At 33.7% G+C, this 14,890-nt stretch overlaps 1 protein-coding gene across 2 annotated transcripts in view; it reads right to left on the bottom strand.

The window, feature by feature from the left end:
* Positions 1–2,166: 2,166 nt before the first annotated feature.
* The window catches only part of LOC149198595 (uncharacterized), a 39,087-nt gene continuing 26,363 nt past the window's right edge, over positions 2,167–14,890 (bottom strand). The window contains exon 3 of one of the 2 annotated variants that reach the window (XM_089402077.1): positions 2,167–2,229. The gene's annotated coding sequence lies outside the window, so the exon portion shown is untranslated. Of the gene's footprint in view, positions 3,553–14,890 lie in introns of both variants that reach the window. The other variant, XM_089402076.1, reaches the window with a different exon arrangement.

The following is a 14,890-nucleotide window of genomic DNA, read 5'->3' as shown; positions in this document are numbered from 1 at the left end:
AATCCATTCGAGCCTACTATGATGATAAGGGAGATGAGGGGTTTCAGAAACAACTCCTATGGGAAATGATTGATGAATGATGGAACAACACACTCCATCGTCATATTCATGCTGCAGGGATCTACCTGAACCCCGCATTTTCTTACTCATGTGGGTTCTTATTTGATGTTGAGATCATAGATGGATACTTACCCTGTGTTAAGAAGATAATGCGACCTCCAGCAGAACGTGCATGGTGGACTCGCTATGATGCCAAAGTACCCTATCTGTGAAAGTTTGACATTCGAATCCTTAGCCAAACATGTAGCTCCTCAAGATGCGAGCGCAATTGGAGTGTATTTGAAAAAATACAAAACAAGAAGCGCAACAGGTTAAAATTAAAACTTAAAATATTCCAAATTTCTAATTAATTTTTTGAATTTATTAAATACTATTTTTTTATAGTTATTATTTTATGATCTTTGTACAGGTTGGAGTCCCAGCGACTTAATGACATGGTCTACGTCTACTACAATCTTCAATTGTGGGTGAGGAAACTTGAGAGGATACATGATATGGAGGCCATCTCATTGGATGGGATTGACACCACTGCTACATGGAGGGTCGAGGTCGAGGGGCCTCTCAAGGATTCTGTCGATGATTGGTTAGAGCAGGAGGTAGTGGAAGGCGTAGAAGGGGAGGACGAGGAGGAGGAGAAGGAGGAACAACAGGAGGAAGAGGTGACACCACCTACCTAGGCTACCACTGCCACCAATAGAGGACGTGGTCTACCTCCTGTAGCTCCTAGTTCTTCAACGTCTAGCACAGTGGAGTCCACTGTCAACTCCACTGACATCTACATCTAGAGGGAAAAGGAAAGCTATTGCATTTTCTCGCAAAAGAGGCAAAAGAAATCAGTAGTATTAGTTATTTGGTTCATTTCATTGTATATGACATTATGACTCATGATATGAGATACATTATTATATTTTTTGTTGATATTTTTGAGGCTGAGTTGGGACTCATGAGTTAGGACTTACTATTCAGGACATGATTCACTTTTATGTGTGATGTAGCATTATCATATTTATGTGTTAATGTATTTATTTTATGTTGTAAATGATTTAGATATTAAAAATTTTGAAAAAAAATGAATATTTTTGTATTTTATGATTTTTCAAGATTTTCGATTTTTTCACTCGCTGATTTACTCGGCCCGATCACGATTTTGGCAACATTAATTTTAATACACAATATTTTTATATAATAGTACTCTATTTTAATTTATTTTTTTAATGAGGGGGGTGAGTCTTTCTAGAAGAAGTTGTATTAACCCGAAATTCACAATTTACACAATTTACATATATATCCCGATCACGATTTTGGCAACATTAATTTTAATACACAATATTTTTATATGATAGTACTCTATCGAAATTCACAATTTACATATATTTACAGAAGAAGTTGTATTAACCCGAAATTCACAATTTACACACACACACACATATATATATATATTTTTAATGAGGGGGTGAGTCTTTCTAGAAGAGAAGAAGGTGTATTAACCCGAAATTCACCGAATTACCGAAATTCACAATTTACATATATTTACAGAAGCTATATATACAGAAGAAGCTATATATACAGAAGCTATATTGTTACAAATATACCAAAATTCACAATTTACATATATTTACAGAAGCCATATACAGAAGCTTGATTATTACAAATATACCAAAATTCACAATTTACATATATTTACAGAATTACATATTGTTACAAATATATCGAAATTCACAATTCACATATATTTACAGAATTATATATTGTTACAAATATACAGAAATTCACAATTTACATATATTTACAGAAGCGATATAGTCAACAAAAGCTTGATTGTTACAAATATATTGCATAGCAGCGAAACAAGATAGTCAACATATAACTGCGGCCCAGTTGAAGCATGCAGTGTGGGTTTTAACCCGGGTGGGGAGGCGAAAGCCGTCCGTCCCGACCGCCGGGGTAAACGCCCATGTCAACTCTATCTTAATTTTATATCTTATGCGCTTCTCTTACGTTTTTAATTGAATTAAGAGATCAACACCAAGTGTGATTGCATGGAGAATTCATATTAACAAGTAGATATTTTTCATCGTTAATGATCGTCAACTTTGAGAATTGCAATCATCATAGAACCCATTTCATAGCCAATTGTTCTTCAGATCCGATTCTGATCTTTCATATAAGCTTCCAAAAAATGATAAGAATAATCAGTCAAATTCTACAATTACAACTAATTATCAATAGCTGGTTAAAACCTGAAATAAGAACTAATTATCCATAGAAAATATAAAACCCAAAATAAAACTTCCAAAAAAGAATAATCAGTCAAATTCTACAATCACAACTAATTATCAATCGCAGGTTAAAACCTAAAATAAGAACTAATTATCCATAGAAAATATAAAACCCAAAATAAAACTTACCGTTATGTTAACGCAACCATCTAAATCTAATGTCATCAAATTCTGAGAGGAAACTTGGAAAGAGTCTCTAAGATTGAATCAGTTACTCAACTGATTCCAAACCAGTAAAAAAACAGGCAAGTTATCAAGTAATTATACTTCTCTTCTCATTCCTTTATGGTTCTATGACCAAAGCCCTTTTTTAATTAAATTAGCCAGCTCAAGTTTCAGCAAGGAAAGAGTTGTACAAGTCCACCTAAGAAACTCAAGTGAGACCATTTTGGGTAATTGATTTGACAGTAGCAGTCGTCACGTGCACACATCAATCCTATCATGATAGTGGTTAGATTTGCCATGTTATGATTAACGGAGTAGTTAAGTGTTGCGGATTATTTGACTATTAGCAAAGGAAAACATGTTTCAAAACTATTCCAGAATACTAGCTTCCTATATTTAGTTATTGATAAAAGCCATGCTGGAATTATTAATTCCTACCTACTGATCAAGGTGAAGCATGTGATCATTATCATAATTTCTCAGTGTGAAGTAGAAATTATCTCCACGTGAAGAGGTTGAATTTAAGTTTTACTAGGTTGTAAAATCTAGTTGGAAATGACATATTCTCTCCAAAGAGTTGGATATTTTCGTATGCTGTTTAGAAAATCTGTGTGTCTATCTAGAGGCATAACTCTCTATATTAATATGTTTAGAAAATCTCTTTGTGTCTCGAGGCATAACTCTCTATATTAATATTTTGTATAATTATTTGTTAAATAAATCACTCAACAAAAATTGGCGTGTTGAAACAATGTCTATTCTTTCATTTCTCCACAAGACCTTTAATCATATATATTTTGTAATATAAATGAAAGCATTATTCAACATTCGGTTTAAGACGCACCAACCTTGTTAATAGATACACACGAAACCTAAACATACACCAGATACACCAAAATAAAGGTATCATGAAACCAAAAAACCTTTCCATACAATTGTTTGTTATACTTGTAATGGCTCAAATAAGGAAAGTCCATAGGCACCGCAAAATTTCAAGACTCGTAATTCAGTAAGATGTGAGATCACTTTCCCGAACTTATCATTGTGACTGCAAGAAAAGAGCAATCCTAAAATAAGAAAGTATCAAAACCATGGCCTAATATCTAGTCATAAAAAGTTAAAGCACAAAGGTAAACCCCTAATCTGCATCAATGTTTAGATATTCAAGGCTTTCATAACTCTTTCAAAGTTGTGGCAGCCCATTATCTGTTAGCTTCACACACCTGGATCCAAAAGTGTCACAAATGAAAATCCGTTCATGCGCTTTGCAGGTTATGAGACAATATTTTAGTAAAATTTGTTTATGCTGCAGCAAGTCATTTCTTTTTCCAGAGGTTAGTGCTTTGAGCCATACTTCAACATTCACAGACTTTTAGATAAGCTAGCATTATAAAATATAGTCATAAGGGTATTTACCTGCAATGTCGGAGTTGAACTCTAACATTACCACTGAGGAACATTAGAATCCTCAGTCAAGATCATCTGTTAGTGGTTTAGGAATTCAAATTCTTCACCTAGAAGGGCTCGAATTGGGGTCTAAATGGTTTCTTCCCACATATGGCCCTTTGGTTTACCCATGTTGGTGGTCACAAACTCTATGAATTGTTTATGGCCATATTAAGGCTTACTAGTCTATCTGTTGTTGCTCGTGGGGTACTCAGTTATCTGTTTTGTAGATTTTTCTTTTGAATATAGCGCTGGTTTTCACTACAATTTTTTCTTATATCATTTTTCATGTTTTGATCCATGTTATGCAAGTTTAGGTTGCACAGTTAATTAGCACAGTCTATTTTGATAGAGATATAATTACAATCTCTTTGTCATGCTCGTTCTGAGCTATGCTTAAAAAATTACAGAGACAAAGATTGGTGTACATGCTCATCAAGTCTAGTCTAGTTCTCCACAACTTAGGTATTATAGTTTTTGCGTTAAATAGAATGATTAATGGTGGATCAAACAAATTGACATACACATGTTTCAGCAATTGACATACACACGTTTCAGCTTGTTTAAGAGCACCAACAAATCATAAGAAAGGAGCGTGGGAAAATTGGTAGCATGTTCATGTTTCAGCAATTGACATACACACGTTTCAGCTTGTTTAAGAGCACCAACAAATCATAAGAAAGGAGCGTGGGAAAATTGGTAGCATGTTCAGAAAAAGGCAAGACTGATCTAAACAATAACTTATTAAAAAAAAATCATATCATTTACAAAAATAATAAACCCCATTTACAAAAATAGTGAATGGCTATGACAAATTCTAAATGTGAACAACCTATTGGTGGGTCTAATCATGTAAATAGAGGAAGGGGATGGCCTCCCTCAACTAGTTTGAGTTGAAAAGTAAGAAACCACTGAGGGAGACAAAGTTGCACAAATTAATTTTTATACCCTCTGATCATGGAACTCATTTGGCCTACTATCGTTAAAGACAAAACTTTCTCATGGATACCAGTCTTGGATATACATTGTAGCTATTTTAAAAAAGTGGTGCATTTTTCAGAGTTTGTAGTAGGTGCTGGAAGGGGAAAGCTACAAGCCCTGGATCAAAAATATATAGTTTTTGGATGGATGCTCACTAGACGAGGTGGCACACTCACTGGCCATCTTGCTGTCACCAAACCTTTTCTGGTTGGTTAGTGAGAGTGCCACGTCGTGAGGTGAGAGAGCACATCGGAAGGGCAAATGTTTTGATAGGAGGCTAGTCTCTTTCGCTCTTTCCCATCCAGGATGTGTTTCAAACTTCGATTAAAGCACCACTTATGTGCAACAAGTACAATGTATATCCAAGACATACTTACATCTGTCACATAAAATTTGTTTTATACATTAGTAAGTCAAATAAGTTTGATTCGGTAAACCAGATGGCATAGAAATTAAAATGTGCAACTTCGTCTGCCTCGGTAGTTTCTCAGCTACATTTGAACCCATTTTCCTTCTCCCTCACTTTCCTTACACAAGCAAGATGTTGCTTTTAGAAGTTGTTTCTCAGCTACATTTGAACCCATTTTCCTTCTCCCTCACTTTCCTTACACAAGCAAGATGTTGCTTTTAGAAGTTGTTTCTCAGCTGCATTTGAACCCATTCTCCTTCTCCCTCCCTTTCTTTACATGATTAGATGCACAAGCAAGATGCCCGCATTTAGAAATTGTAAGAACACTAGTCTTTCACACTATTGTAAAAGACTTGCCCTTCCCTAAAAGTTGAAGTTACTGCCATTTTCTCCAGGGTCCTTTCTTGTACTCTGTGGTGCTCTTAAACAAGATTACGGTCAACCTATTTGATTCACTATAAATCATTTCATTTAAAACACAAACTGTAGTACCTACTTCATGCAAAACCTAACCTGGTTCATGTCTGATATACCATGCACATCAATCTTCGTCTCTATAATCTTTTAAATGCAACTCAAAAATGGCATGATGAAGAGATTTTAATGGTATCTCTATCAGATCAGACAAGACTATGTATTTGGGTAAACTAAACTTGTAGCACATGAATCAAAACATGGAAAAGTAAATAGTCAAAAGAAAATCTACAATTTAAAAAGTTGTAGAAAGCTAAGTACCACACCAACAATAGCAGATATACCAGAAAGCCTTAACATGGCCAGGGGCAACTCATATTGTTTGTGACCACCAACATGTATACTGAGGCATATTGGGGAGCTGACAGAGCCACATTTGTGGAATCTTTTCCCAATTCTAGTCCTAATTTAAGAATTTGAATTCCTGGCTCGCTAATAGATGATCTTGATCAGGGATTCTCATATTCCTTAGTAGTAATGTCAGAGCTCACCTCTGAGATAGATTTCAGTTAAATACCCTGCTGACTATATTTTATGATGCCAGTTGATCAAGACTTCCTTAGTAGTAATGTCAGAGCTCACCTCTGAGATAGATTTCAGTTAAATACCCTGCTGACTATATTTTATGATGCCAGTTGATCAAGACTTTATAGGGCCTCTGAATGTTGAAGTATGACTCCAGGACTGTCCCGTAATCTCTAAAAAATGACTTACTGCAGCAGCGTATATGAATTCAGAGATAAAGCGTACTTACTGGAAACTGAGAACTGAACATAAACATCATTGTCAATCACAATCCAATTATTACTTGTACGAAGTTCTAAATGATAACTAACCAAAACATTTGTTCATATCAAACATAATTAATGCAATAAACATTTCATATATTTGCAAATGCATGGAATTGAGAGCCCCAGCTGCAAAAACAAATAAGCCATAAAGAAAAAAGAAAACAAAACATCCCTCAATAACCACAATTAAAATGGGTCCAGGAGATGTACTTCAAAAAAAAAATACTAATAACATACTTCCTTTACAATTCAATTCTCTCACACATCCCTGCCAACTCCGACAGCAAAGGCTGAAAAATCAAATAATTATGCATGTAGAAGGTACCGACTACCTACGAATATGATACCATTGAATAGCACATTTTGTTTTCCCCATCTTTCAGCGTTGGTTTTAGTTCCAACATGCTTTGACATGTTATTATTATGCACTTAATTTATAATTCTTATTTTTAGCTATGGTTAATAGTGTAGCTATAGGAGTTGCTTATTCAATCACGCTATGTACTTACATTGTATATATTTTTTAGTCTCACTAACTTACTTTTATTGTGATTAGTTGAACGTTTATCATATCATGATATCTTATATTGTCCAAATGCATCAATAAAATTAATAGTAATTCCTGATGGACTGAGAAGATAGAAATAAGAAGATTCTAATAAAAACGACTCAAACCAACTAGACCACAAGAGCTTCACTAAAAGTAAAACTTGTGAAAAAAACGCAGAGTGGACATAACAACATTAAAAATAGTTGTTTTCTTACCCCAATCCTGCACATATAGTGTTGAAGAGCACTGCAAAAATCATAGTTTGTGAACATACATAATGGATCAAACAGATTTTTAAATAATTATTTTGAACGTGCACGTGATCTTCAATATTATTAGTCTTTGCACCTGCTCGTTTTGAGAAATTATCTTGTAATATCCATGTTAGCTGGTTGACACTAGAGAATATGACAGGGAAAAGATAACTTGGATTCAGCAGACTATGCCCTTCTTATCTTTCCATTCTTTCAATCATAGAACAAACAAAGGGTTGAACCCAAGTTTAGTTTTTGAAACAAAGAAAGCTGATGTTCCTAATGGTTTTTGAAACAAAGAAAGCTGATGTAGCATTAGGAACAGGAACTTAGTTAGCAGAGCATTAGAGAACATTTCAGTTCCAATTCCCTCCAGGGAAAGAAATAGAGATAGTCCTGCATACTACACCTATTGCAAATTCAGTTAAAATAATTGTCTTGCCATTTTTTTCCTTGGAATGCTTCAGTGTTAGGATTGGCTTAAGCAAAAAATTCTAGGATGTCATTTAAACAGGGCATAGCAATGATGACAAGATCATAGAGAACGACTTTACTGCTTAGAATGTCTTAACCAAAAACATATTTCTTATTGCATAAGGAAATAACATCGAAGAAACTAGGTTTCTGGTTTATATTAACTTCCTAACACACTATACTTGCACAATTGTAAGCAGTTACGATTAAGCAATTTTATCTTGTCTCTAAGATTTCTATCATTTTGTCCTCGGGAGAGAGAAATTGGTGCCAAAAATGGATAGTTTGCTTACAGATGAAGATGATGGATCAATACACTACCCTATACAGAGCTATTATTTTATAGTATCAGCTTCTAAAATGACACAGAAACAATAATGGATGAAGAATCAATTCCTTTTAATATAAATAGTGAAGCTATTTATGATGTTCAGCTTCTGTTTCGGTATGAATACAATGCAAATTTTAACTAATAAGGTGTAAAATCAGTTGATTTGTGCCGGGTTTAGTTTTTATTAGATCTAAGTTTACAAAAATTTCATGGACATAGAGAGAGGTTGAGGGTAAGAGTCAATTGAATTGTGGGGATATATCCCAAGGTTGTTCATGCTTGACCAAGTCTCACAGATAACAACATTATTGAATAGATTGTTTTTCCAAACCTTAAAAAATGAAAATAAATATAATGCAAATTTCATTGTATTCTTCCATAAATGCACAGTAGTTTGTGTAAATAGTAACTTCGTCGTCTTTTGGTTTTGCTTGGTTTTCAAGGCCACTGTTGCCTTATGGAGAGAAATTTCACACATCTCCATAAAAATGCTCCTGCACACATCTTAAATTTGATATTGCTGGATGAAGCTTAAAATCTTTGGTTGGAAAAAACAAAAATTGGAAAATTACATGTATTTGTGGAATTTATACAAAGTAGAAAAAACAGATAATTTGATAATTCTCATATTTCAAAAGTCTTTTTGCCGTTGCATTTTGTCAAATCTCATAAACTTGCTACCACTCCACCTCTAATATGTCAAGACCTATTAATGATACACTTATCAAGTGTGTTAATTGAGAAAGTGTGTTAATTGAGAAATGGCCTCCTTATATATTTGATTAGATTTTGTTTAGAAATCCCTCATTCACATGCAAATGTGATAGTGCTTACTAGTATGATAAGCATTACTTGCCATAATTTTAACATATCTAGAATGCTAATCATTTGTATGAGAAAATACTTTTCATACATTTAGAATCTAGAATCTTTTTCTATTTAAATGAACCACATAAATAATTTTATGTTGTTGCCTTTAAAAGTTGTGATATCAAACAATGGTAAGAAAAAAACACCTTTCAAGCCAATGCTTTCCATTATTTTTTCTCATCTAAATATATGATAGATATTAGCAAGGAATAAACCTCCTTGTTGCATTAAAGGGATAAAGATATGGAAATCTTGAATTGAAGCTCTCAAATAATGCTTGGACATAATTTCTTATTTGTTGTACAGCTCTTGATTAAGTCATCAATATAGTTGTTATTGGTTGTGACCTAAGTTGCATGAAATGCTGAAACGTCTTAGAGTTTTTGAAAAGCACACGTTTAGAAACGTCACCTCCCAAAAATGGAAACATTAGCTGAAACGTCATATATGTATATATTTTAAAATGGAAACATCAGTTGAAACATTCGTTGAAACGTCATACATATATATATATATATAGTGAATAACACATTATCTTGCAAGAAAAAAGGGAATGAGACCCATAGATGACAATTTAGAAGGAGAAACAAGTCTATATTAACTCTAATAAATGATTACATGATAGTCGAGTTTTGGCCAAGTTTTGGAGCTTCGAGTAAGGCCCGAAACGTCGAAATAAAAACAATGTTTAGAGCTAGAAGCAATAAATGATTCATGTTCCAAGGAGAGATTTAGAGAAGAGAAGGATTTTCATCCTTCACACCTAAACTAGGAAGGCCGACACAAAATACTAAAGTGGTACTATAACATGATGTAAATGATTATCATCATCATTCTTATTCTTATTCATATATTTTAATATAATATTTATATCCTCAATGGATATCTATATGTTCCATGTTTTCTGGAGTAATTAATTTTTAGAAGGAACTTTGTTCTCTTCAGCTTACCATGGTGCATAGACACAAACACAACAACATTGTTTCAAATCCTAGCCTCTTTCAAATCCTAGCCCGAATTTGTAAGGAGACAAGTAATTTCTTTCCAGTATGAACTCTAGTAGCAATGTTATTTTTGGAAGGAAAAAATTTTGAAATAAGGAAAACCCTTCAAAATTTTGTGGAAAAAAAAACCCTTTTATTTTATTAAAATATTTTGACGAGAATTTATTTTTTCAAGAACCGGGGTTTTCGTTTTTTAAAACGAAGTAGGGTTTATGAAACAAGTAACATAATTTTTTGTAAACGAGGTTTTTGAATGGGGTTTTTGAAAGCGTTTATTTTTCAATTTGACTATTTTTTTTGAAATTCAGACGAGAGTCCATATCAAGAATAATGGCGAATGTAAAATTTTAAGTCTGAAAATTTTAATGAAGAAAAAAAAATTGAATAATGGAAATTAAAAACACAATATCTTCTAGTAACAGGGGCTGCATAAGGGATTAGGGGGCAGGAGTAAGAAGCATGTGACAATGTCCGACGACGAATAGAAGGACTTGAATGACAAAGTTTTCAATACAACTCAATTGTCTCGCTGATAATGTTTTATTTAACATCATCGGAAAAGAGACAATAGCAAGGTGGAACCAAATTTATTTTAAAAGACGGCGGTAAAGATGATATAAAGTACGAAAATCATATGTCATATAAATGTGTTTAATATCCTTATTTTCTAGTTAAATAGTATAGATGTCAAACTTGACAGCATAGATAAGGCAGTTACATTTCTTTGTTCACTGCTAGAATCATCAGATCATTTTTATAACCTCTGACAACTTAAGGTCAACAAAATTTTGATGTTGTTGTTGGAGTTTTGTTGTTTGAAGGAGTGAGGAAAAAATCACGTGTTGAAACCTCGACATCAAAAGCAATGGTGGCTAGACAAAGAGTTCCTTCTATGTCAAAGTCAAAAAGGCAAAAAGAGCTAACCAAGATGTTGGTTCTGTAATAAATTACTACATCTCAAGAAACACTGTTGAAAAAGAAAAGACACGAATCAAAAGAAAATTTTAAAAAGGCGGCGCTGAATTGGGTTCAGGTATGATCAATGAAGTATTGTCCATTTGTAATGTTCATAAATATTATGAAGATGGTATGATCAATGAAGTATTGTCCATTTGTAATGTTCATAAATATTATGAAGATGGGTTATTAGATTCTAGCACATCTCAGATTATGTGTTCACATGAAAATTGGTTTTCGACAATGAAGTTGTTGGTAGATCTGTTGTTATGGGAAATAATATATTTCCCTTAAGGTTGTTGGGGTTGGGAGTGTTAAAATCAAAATGTTTGATGGTATTGTGAGAACATCAAAGATAAAGTATGTACTTAAGTTTAAGAAAAATCTAATTTTTTTTTGGAAGCATTGGATTCAAGTGGTTAAGTTCACATGTCGAGGTGGAACATTTCAAGTGTCCAAGGGAGTGGTCATGAAAGCTACCAAGACAAAATATGTTGGGGTTGGGAGTGTCAAAATCAAAGTGTTGGATGGTATTGTGAGAACATCAAAGATAAAGTATGTACCTAAGTTTAAGAAAAATCTAATTTCTTTGGGAGTATTGGATTCAAGTGGTTAAGTTCGCATGTCGAGGTGGAACATTTCAAGTGTCCAAGGGAGTGGTCAAATAACCCTTTACAAGCTCATGGGAAGTACTCAGATCAGTCAATTAACAATGGCATCTGAAGAGGCAGCTAACTCCACTCATTTATGGCATCCGCAACTAGGTCATATGAGAAAGACGGGACTTCATGTATTAATTGACCAAAGTTACTTCCAAATTTGTAATCTTTGAATTTAAGTTTCTGCAAAAATTGTATATTTAGGAAACAGTGTAGCCAGAAATTTAAAGCAGGAAATCATAGCAGTGAAGGTCTTCTTGACTACCTTCATTCTTTTGTTTGGGGACCGTCCCCTATTGTTTCTTTTGGAGGATCATCGTATTTTCTATCATTTATAGACAATTTAACAGTGTAGCCAGAAATTTAAAGCAGGAAATCATAGCAGTGAAGGTCTCCTTGACTACCTTCATTCTTTTGTTTGGGGACCGTCCCCTATTGTTTCTTTTGGAGGATCATCGTATTTTCTATCATTTATAGACAATTTTTCTAAAAAGGTGTGAGTCTATGTATTACTAAGAATGTTTCTTTTGGAGGATCGTCATATTTTCTATCATTTATAGACGATTTTTCTAAAAAGGTGTGAGCCTATGTATTACTAAGAAAAGCTCATGCGTTCAAAACTTTTAAACAATTTAAAACCATGGTAGAGAAGAGAGCCTAAGTATTACTAAGAAAAGCTCATGCGTTCAAAACTCTTAAACAATTTAAAACCATGGTGGAGAAGAGAATTGGCAGGGCAATAAAATATCTAAGAGCAGATAACAAAGGCGAGTTTACTTCTTTAGAATTTGAAGAATACTACAAGAGGTTGGGATCATAAGAGTTTATATTCCTCATCTCTATAGTGTGGAATAAGAGGTTGGGATCGTAAGAGTTAATATTCCTCAACTCTATAGTGCGAAATAACACATGAACAAAATTGTCTAGCAAAGTAGCATGCTAAGCAATGCCAAATTGCAGCAAGGATTGTGGGCAAAATCAATTCGAATTGCTTGTTCTCTGGTGAATCAATCACCATCCATTACAATAAACTACAGAAAGCAATCAGAATTGTTTGTTCTCTGGTGAATTGATCACCATCCATTGAAATAAACTGCAAAATTCCTGAAGAAATATGGACAGGTCATTCATGTGATTATTCAAATTTAAAGATATTTTGTTGTGATATGTATGTTCTTATTCTTAAGAAGAACACTCCAAATTAGACCCTAAGTCGAAGAAATACTTCTTTGACGGTTATGATGATGTTGCTAAGAGAGAAATACATCTTTGACGGTTATGATGATGTTGCTAAGAGAGATAGGTTTGATGGTTATGATGATGTTGCTAAGAGAGATAGGTTGTGAGATCCTACTGCACACCAAATTGTCATCAACAAAGATGTGATATTTGATGAATCTTCCCTTACTAAATCATATCATGCAGAGGATGTTGTGAAACCGAAACAAAGTGTTGTGAAACCGAAACAAACACCAAATCAATAAATTTAGTTTGAGACTAAACCATCTACAAACACATACAAATCAAACGCAGCTTTTGAATATAACGAAGTTGTAGATGTTGAAGGCAATCAAGAAAGTGTTTAAGTTCTATAACCTACACCAAAATGATGTACACGCGAGAGAAAAGCTTTGAAAAGGCATACCAAATTTGCTTCATCCATCGCTTTGGTTAATGACATTGGTAAACCTTTTTGTTATCAGGAATCAGTGAATGATATAAATAGTGATAAATGGAATGCTGTGATGAAAGAGGAAATGGATGCCTTGGAAAAAACAACATGTGGAGCCTGGTAGAATTTCCGAAAGATAGAAAGGATGTAAATGTGTCTTCGAATTGGAAAGAGGCGTTGATAGTAACATTGAAAAAGTATAAGAACAAAGGGGATGCGAAAAATTATTCGATTTGCCTGAATTTTCGCTAATGGTTAATCTCGTTTTTGTTCCCATTGTGTTGCCACTTGTTGCTTTGCTTGATTTGGAGTTTGAAACAATTACATGTTAAAACAACTTTCTTGCATGGAGATTTGGATGAGGAGAATTATAGGGAGTAGCAAAAATATTTTGTGCAATATCACAACAAAAGAATAGGTTTGCAAGCTCAAAAAATCAGTGTATGACCTAAAGCGATGGCCCAGGCAATTGGTTTGCAAGCTCAAAAAATCATTGTATAACCTGAAGCAATGGCAGTGTATGACCTAAAGCAATGGCCCAGGCAATTGGTTTGCAAGCTCAAAAAATCATTGTATAACCTGAAGCAATGGCCTAGGCAAGGTTTGCAAGCTCAAAAAATCATTGTATGACCTGACGCAATAGCCTAGGCAATGGTAATGATGTGAGAATGATCATTGTGTACTTTGAACTAATGATGTGAGAATGATCATTGTGTACTTTGAAAGTTTGAATGGCATATTCATTATTTTAGTGTCGTAGGTTGATGATATGCTCATTGCAAACAAAAGCATGAAAAAGATAACAAGTTAATAGCTATTTAATATTCATTATTTTAGTGTCGTAGGTTGATGATATGCTCATTGCAAACAAAAGCATGGAAAAGATAACAAGTTAAAAAGCATGGAAAAGATAACAAGTTAAAAGCTTAAATAGCTATGACATTTAAAGTAATAGGTCTTTGGCAAAAAAATTAAGGCAAAAAAATTAAAAAAAAAATTATTGTGAAGGTGAAAATTGTTAAAATATGACAACAATTAATAATATAAAAGTAAAAAAATGGTTGCAATTATTCAACACCACCGAAAATATAATTATCAAAATTAAGGAAGCCTAGATGAGGAGGTTATGCCTGCAAATGGTAATATAAACAAACAAAAATTTAGTAAAGTAAAAAAATGGTTGCAATTATTCAACTTTACAAACCGAAAATGTAATTATCAAAATTAAGGAAGCCTAGATGAGGAGGTTATGCCTGCAATTTGTAATAAATCTAAAATTTAGTGAAGTAAAAAATGGTTGCAATTATTCAACTTTACAAACCGAAAATATGATTATCAGCCTAGATTAGGCATTGAGGAAGTTATGCCTGTGATGTAAGGCTAACAAAGTCTAGATAAGGAGGTTATGCCTATGATGTAAAATATAATTATCAAAATTAAGGAGGCCTAGATGAGGCATGGAGGAAGCTAGATGAGGCATTGAGGAAGTTAATAAGGAGATTATGCCTATGATG

The sequence above is a fragment of the Pinus tabuliformis genome, chromosome 2_1, assembly GCF_031772625.1.
Source record: "Pinus tabuliformis cultivar Carrire ecotype Pingquan chromosome 2_1, CPIR1, whole genome shotgun sequence".
NCBI classification, from domain to species: Eukaryota; Viridiplantae; Streptophyta; class Pinopsida; order Pinales; family Pinaceae; genus Pinus; species Pinus tabuliformis.
The sequence above is the reverse complement of the archived record's forward strand: the minus strand, read 5'-3'. Positions and strand labels throughout refer to the sequence as shown.